Source organism: Copidosoma floridanum, unplaced genomic scaffold, assembly GCF_036245765.1.
Source record: "Copidosoma floridanum isolate Cflo_tuat_1 unplaced genomic scaffold, Cflo_Japanese_pri ptg000020l, whole genome shotgun sequence".
NCBI classification, from domain to species: domain Eukaryota; kingdom Metazoa; phylum Arthropoda; class Insecta; order Hymenoptera; family Encyrtidae; genus Copidosoma; species Copidosoma floridanum.
Genome location: NW_028321897.1, coordinates 20,761,889 through 20,769,650, shown reverse-complemented (window position 1 = coordinate 20,769,650; position 7,762 = coordinate 20,761,889). Strand labels below are relative to the sequence as shown.

Genomic DNA, 7,762 nt, shown 5'->3' with positions numbered 1-7,762 from the left:
ATAAGAGGTTTATGGTTGGCAAGTATATAAAAATCTGTTGCTTCTTAAAAATGCCTGAAATACTTGGTTGCCTCATACACGATAGTCAGCTCCCGATCATAAGTGCTGTACTGGGTCTGCGCCGGCGTAAACTTGAGGAAAAACCCAAAGGTCTCCAGCACTCACCCCGACGCTGCTCGATAACAGCTTCCATCGCCAGATCCGACTCGTCCATAATCAGACGAGTTTCGGATCCGACAGCGGGTTGGCTCAAGAGGGCAATATTAACCAAATTCTCCTTAGCTTTATCAAATGCAGCGTTCACTTCCATCGTCCACACGATCTCACGCTTATCATTCTTCACGGAACCATGAATATAAACATTTAAAGGAGCGTGCGTCTCAGCCGCGTGGGAAATACCATGACGAAAAGTGTTAACAATTCCCAAAAAACGATGTAGCTGGATTACAGTCTTTGGTTTCGGAAAACTCAAAACCGCTTGAACGCTCTCGACTGAAGGTTTGGAACCGTATTCATTGATAACGTAACCCAAAAAACTAACCTAACTTCTCCCTGACAAGCTTGCATTTACCTAGATTCAATTGTAAACCGAATCGCTTAAGACGTTGAAAGACCATACGTAGATGACCAACATGCTCACTCATATTCGACGAAAAGATCAAAATATCGTCAAGGTAGACGAAAACAAGGTCTAACCCTGGCAGCGCCCGAATAATGTACCTCTGGAACGACTGACAAGCACTTCTCAACTCGAAGGGAGTACCAAGATACTCAAACTAGTCAAAGGGGGTAATCACAGCCGTTTTTGGAACGTCCTTGGGCGTGCCCGGAATCTGATGGTACGCTTTATGCAAATCTAACGTGGAAAAAATGCCTTTGCCATGAAGGGCAACCGCGTAATCGTGAAGCTGAGGCAGTGGGTATCGATCGGGTTCCGTAACGCTGTGACGCTATGCAACCATCGAAAATTGCCGCAGATCCACCATGACCCGTCCTTTTTTGTGTCAGATGTAATGGACTAGCCCAAGGGCTACTTGAGTGCCGACAATAACCTTCACGAACGAGATGCTCAAATTCCTCTTTAACGGCCTGGTATTTATCCGGGGTCAGCCTTCTGATGCGCTCCGCGATAGGAGGACCCTTTGTAATAATATGGTGGAAAACGTCCGGGGAACTAATCTTTTTTGCTGGCTTGTGTCCTGTAACCTCTGGAAACTCAGATAGCAACTTAGCAACTTCATCAGAAGACATAACACCAACAGAAAAAGATGCGACCCGTCTAACAAAACCACAAGAAGACGTATTATTACTTGGATCAATAAGTCTACGTCCACGAATATCTACAAGAAGACAGAAATGATTGAGCAAATCTGCACCCATAGTCGGATAGGGAACCGCGGCAACACAAAACGTCCTACTAAACCGACCTTTAAGACGCAAGTCTACGGTTAGCTGCACCTCCCCGAACGTTTGGATTGCCGTATTATTGGCGGCAAAAGGCCTGAGATCGGTGGACCTCAATGACCACGAAGAATCTCTGGGTACTAGCGACACCTCAGCACCAGTATCGATGAGAAAAACAAGACCCGATTTGCCATCACGTATATGAAGCCTCCGAAAGGGTCAATCCTCGCCTATCGCTCCGACGCGGCGAGGACTCCTCAGTTTTCTGAACTCTGCCAAGAACACGGCGAAAAGCAACGATGGGCCTTTGAACCATATTTTTTATGCAACCGACAAAATCCAGATTCATATTTTGTCTTCTCGCCACCACTAACAGAAACAGACCTGCGACAATCGGCTTGGATCGACCACGTGACATGGACCCGCTCCGGCGCGTCTTCAAGGATTTCATTTCAGAAGCCTAACGAGAAATTTGGGCCTCGAGCCTTTCAAACATCGCCTGTGATGCCACGGCACTCACCTGTAATTCCGTACCTGAAGCCTCCACAAACTTATCAGCTAAAGTGGTCAGTTTATCAAGGTCTACAACTTCCGAAAGTGACAAGGCGGCTCTACATTTTGCAGGAAGTTGTTCTAAAAATATCGTTTTTAATATTTCAACATCACATTTAACATTAAGATCTCGCAATGCATTAAGTACTAAAGATGGTTTACCGTCACTATGTACCTGGCCTTTAATCCGTCCATCCAAACGTTCCTCCGCTGAGGATCCGAAAGTAGAAATAAGTTTATTTTTAACTAACTCAAAAATCTCAGTGGTAGCAGGGTCCCGTGTCATAATTTCCTGAATCACCTGAAGGGTTTCCAGGTCCAGCTTTTCAGCAATAAAATTGGCTTTCGTCACTGAGTTTCGAATCCCAGCATTATGCAGAGTAATTTCGGCCTGCAAAAACCAAGTCTGGGGGTTATCTCGACAAAAATTCGGAATTTTAGGCTGTCGGTACAGAGCAGCAACCCCCACATATGTACTGTTACTATTTTGACTGTCCGCGTTTCCCCGAGTAGCTTATAAACGTGATACTTCTGCTCTAGCAGCCGCAAGGTCAGCCTCAAGCTGTTGAACTTGGTCTTCTGTAAACATTGCGATAGAGTGTGAAGGACAAACACAATTTGTCTAATCTTGCACACGCACGTGCAGTACAACAATATTAGTTCTAAAAGCTTCAAACTCAACAAAAAATTAAAATCACTATTTGCAAAATAATGTAGCAAGAAAACGCAGGTTCAAAACTTCAATGTAAAAAAAACGCGGGCTGAAAGCTAGAGTAAATATAGATACATATCTATGTACACACATATACACATACATAAACGACTAGGCAAGAAAACTTCTCAAACAAAAAAAACTCTCTTTTTCCTATTAAAAGAATAATATAGTTCACACAAGACGCTTCACTAATTACCTAATGAGCAGCATAGAGATATTACAGATAGAGGAGGCAAAGCGCCTGAAAGCCCGTAGCCTTGGTAGAAAAAGATACATGATCGAAATACCTGTCTATCTCTCTCTCTCTGGCGGTTTACGCTGATTGGCTCTGGCTCTTCATATACATAAATATACAAGTTAAAGTAGGAGGTAGATGAGTACTAGCAGAATACCAACGTTATTTTGACAAAGAGAATATGCCTCCCCACCGCGTATCGGTTACAATATACTCTCTACTATCACTATGTTGTTATTTTGTCAGTTTTTTTTATGTTCAAGGATGAGATTTTTTTATTTCGTTTTTGATAACTTAATATGTGTGGTATGCTGCGCTGAAAAAAAATTAAATCTAATAAATTAAAAACATTTTATCTTCCTTTGAAAATTGTCAACTTATTATACAGCATTTTGATTCTGTATTTTACATCGTTTAATTTTTCTGCTTCCTGCTTCAAGCGTTTATCAACATAGTTTTAAATAATCACACAAATCAGTTGTTTGTAATGGTCGTTAAATAGCTCTTGATCAAAGGCATGTTCCTCGTCGTCCAAAATGTGTTTTGGAATATTTTTTAAAGTTTCAGTGACAATAGAGAAATTTATATTTTTAGTCAATAGGGCATTTTTTAATAATGTCTGATTATTCTTTCAGTTGCATAACACATACAATTAACGTCATCCGATGTATAGCGTAACCCGCCCCAATTTTTTAACTCTGTCAACTGATTTTGCACTGACTTGACCATTCAAAATGTTCAAGCAGTCAGTGCAATGAATTTTTTTAGAAATAGAGAACACAACGGCTCCAGCAGTATGTTTTACAATACACTGCTAAAAATAATCAGCTGATTTGATAGCTGATTTGACAGCTGATAAATCAGCTGATTTCTGATGACGAATCGTCAGCTGATTTTTTGACTGTGCGAAAAAATACAAGTCCTATTAGAGCAAAAAAATACAAGTCCTTAGGAAAAATTTTTTTTTGGCCATCATCAAAACTATGCATTCTGGGACTTTTACAGTAGAATGAGACAGGTGACGATTGTGAGTTTAAAAAAATTCTTCATCATCCAAACAATGCGTTTTAGGACATTCACAGAAAAATGAGATGGGTGAAAATTGAGAGAGTTAAAAAAATTTTCACCTGTCATTATATTTAAAATGTCCAAAAATACAGACTTTTGATGTTCCTAAATGTATTTTTTTTTTGGGACCGAAGAGACTTAAATTTTTTATAGCGCACAAAACTTGTAATTTTTGCTATCAAAAATTTTCCAAACCTCTCATTGTATAAAGAATTAAAAAAAGACGAGAAATTGTTCTTTGAATAAACCAGAATGGATTTGAACACGTTTCAATACACATTAAAGTTAACAAGACCTTTTCTTTTAAAAAGAAAAAAATTTGAAAGAATTGTGTCGGCAGAGGAAAGACTTTTATTGACAATAAAGTAAATATAATTATAATATAATGATGGCAAACAACTCTTTCTTTTTCAATTTGACATTTTACACTTGTTGATTAATCTACATTTAAAAATCAAAATATTGTTGAAATAGCTATTTATTTCAATACATTTTTTATAAATTAAAATCAGGTATCTGGCCACGGGAGATGAGATCCTTTCTCTTTCATTACTCCATAGAATTGGCCAAACAACAGCCTATAATATTATTTGCGAAACTTGCTCAGCAATACATCGTGGCCTAGCGCCAATATATGTAAGGCCACCAGTTACTTGCCTTGGAGAAACTCAGGCTTGGAGAAACATTGCCAAGGGATTTATAACGTTGATTGGAATTTTCCTAACTGCGTCGGTTCAGTAGATGGTAAACACATTGCAATAAATGCTCCGCCTAATTCTGGATCCAATTTATATAATTACAAAGGCTTTCATAGTATTGTTCTTTTAGCAGCATGTAATCACAGGTAATTATTAAACTTTGTGTGTGAATAAATAAATAATCTTAATGTACATTTTTAGCTTATCAGTGATATTTATGCACTGCAGGTATGAATTCACGATTGTTTATGTTGGTGCTTTTGGGGGTGAAAGTGACGGAGGGATTCTTACCCGAAGTGAATTTGGAAAATAACTGGAAGGAGGAACGTTTAATTTACTACCTGAAGGGCAAAATTTACCAAGTACAAATATAAAACTCCCACACTCATATCGTATATATCGTATATCTTATAAAAAAGTATACATCGCACATTAAGAGTAAATTAGACAGTCAAATAATTTGATAGAGACAACTGGAAGCTTTGCACACATTTTGTGCTCCAATGCAGTGCTGCTGGTAAAATCTGTCATTATTGAATGGAAATGCAGTTTTTTTTATTAACTAAATATGTGCGAAGTTTCCAGTTGTCTCTCTCGAATTATTTGACTGTCTAATTTTGTCTTAATGTGTGATATATACTTTTTTTATTCAAGTACAATGTTAACACTTGTCTTTTACCTTGTATGACTGATTCCTGAAATAAAACATTGTACACAAAGAACTTGTCCTTTAAATTATGACAATCTGTACTCATTAAATTATGTAAAATTTTTACTTATCTGAGAGTGTTTCAAAGTTCAGTGGGTTGATCATTATCCGCTCCCACTCAAACGTTCAATTAGGTATACTCTGTTATTAGCTAGAGCAATCCTATAATTCACGACATTTGTTAATCTACTCCAAAACTCCAAAGCAATGCCAACAAAAACAGAAGTCACCATGCAGTATATACATAAATTTCGTATCAAGACGAATTACCACATGAAGTAGGTAAGGCGTTTTCTTCTGTATCATGGATAATTGCATTACCGTACGAACTTAAATGGAGCATTACCATTACCTGTAGTAGGTAATACTTATAGTATTTACGGGACAGTGGTGCTCAAAATTTCCTAAAAACTTTGTAAATTTTGCGCGTAACGAATCAATGTCCGGCCAGTGTACAAACAAGGTCGTTCTTTGATTAAGCTTATCAAAAGTTTGTCGTTTTCTTTGTTAAAAATATCTAATTTCTCTTGAATAGACGAACTAGTCGCACCTGACTCACCTTGATCAAACGAATTCATTGTGAATTATCAAAATTGCTTAATGACAATGACTTGGCTAACAAATAAACGAATCCGTTTTGCAGGTTAAGGATTAATGTTTATATTTTTGGTATGTTAAAATAACACATGGCACTTATGTACGTGAGCAAAAAAATGTTATTAATTTTCATTGATACAAAGTTGATATGTATGTATACATTTCTCTTATTTGTTATTTTCAGTTTCATTCGTAAAATTAATATAAAGAGCCGTTAAAAAATTTTTTTTGTTTATTAGAATATGTGGCAAAAATTACCTTTTAAGTTTTTATATTTTTTATCAACATTTTTCAACAATTATGTACTAAATTCTTAAAAACTTTTTTTTTACATAATAATAGTACATTTTTGCATATAAAATAATTAGTAGAAAGTAAAAGGTTTGTAATTTTTCAAATTTATAGTAAGAAAGTTTATTTATACAAATGCTTTTAAATAAATAATACAATACTTAACGACAAATGTGTTTGATTCTTATAAATCTTTATATGAGCCTCAAGTACCATACTCTTTCTGCCACGAAACTTCACCTTTAAGACTAACGAAATAATTAGCCAGCTTATTTCTTATTGTGTACGCTAGCTTGGAGTTCCTGCAATGACTATAATAAATAGTTTCTTCCGCATTATGATAGTTATTCCTATTGACTTGTCTTGCATGATTATCATTAGTCTGAGCTTCATTATTTTTTTCGAGATTTCCAGATCGAACAGTAAGGCAGTTGTGGAGGGATACACAGGCCAAGATAATGTTATCAACATGATAGGGATGACAAGATATAGGTTTTTTTTATAACTCTCCAGCGAGCGCTAAAAATCCCAAATGCATTCTCCTCTATCCATCTCCTAGCTCGAGAAAGCCTATGGTTAAAAATTTTTTTTTTATAACCCAAGTTACGCCCTGGGTATGGACGCATCATGTACTTCGTAAGACCGAATGCTTCATCGCCTACGAAAAAGTGTGGGAGTTTTATATTTGTACTTGGTAAATTTTGCCCTTCAGGTAGTAAATTAAACGTTCCTCCTTCCAGTTATTTTCCAAATTCACTTCGGGTAAGAATCCCTCCGTCACTTTCACCCCCAAAAGCACCAACATAAACAATCGTGAATTCATACCTGCAGTGCATAAATATCACTGATAAGCTAAAAATGTACATTAAGATTATTTATTTATTCACACACAAAGTTTAATAATTACCTGTGATTACATGCTGCTAAAAGAACAATACTATGAAAGCCTTTGTAATTATATAAATTGGATCCAGAATTAGGCGGAGCATTTATTGCAATGTGTTTACCATCTACTGAACCGACGCAGTTAGGAAAATTCCAATCAACGTTATAAATCCCTTGGCAATGTTTCTCCAAGCCTGAGTTTCTCCAAGGCAAGTAACTGGTGGCCTTACATATATTGGCGCTAGGCCACGATGTATTGCTGAGCAAGTTTCGCAAATAATATTATAGGCTGTTGTTTGGCTAATTCTATGGAGTAATGAAAGAGAAAGGATCTCATCTCCCGTGGCCAGATACCTGATTTTAATTTATAAAAAATGTATTGAAATAAATAGCTATTTCAACAATATTTTGATTTTTAAATGTAGATTAATCAACAAGTGTAAAATGTCAAATTGAAAAAGAAAGAGTTGTTTGCCATCATTATATTATAATTATATTTACTTTATTGTCAATAAAAGTCTTTCCTCTGCCGACACAATTCTTTCAAATTTTTTTCTTTTTAAAAGAAAAGGTCTTGTTAACTTTAATGTGTATTGAAACGTGTTCAA

The 7,762-nt window shown here is 36.4% G+C and overlaps 2 pseudogenes; one reads left to right on the top strand and one right to left on the bottom strand.

Moving 5' to 3' along the window:
• Positions 1-3,997: 3,997 nt before the first annotated feature.
• Positions 3,998-6,029, top strand: LOC149374410 (uncharacterized; annotated as a pseudogene).
• A 445-nt stretch (positions 6,030-6,474) lies between these two features.
• On the bottom strand, positions 6,475-7,424 carry LOC149374409 (uncharacterized; annotated as a pseudogene).
• Positions 7,425-7,762: the final 338 nt, after the last annotated feature.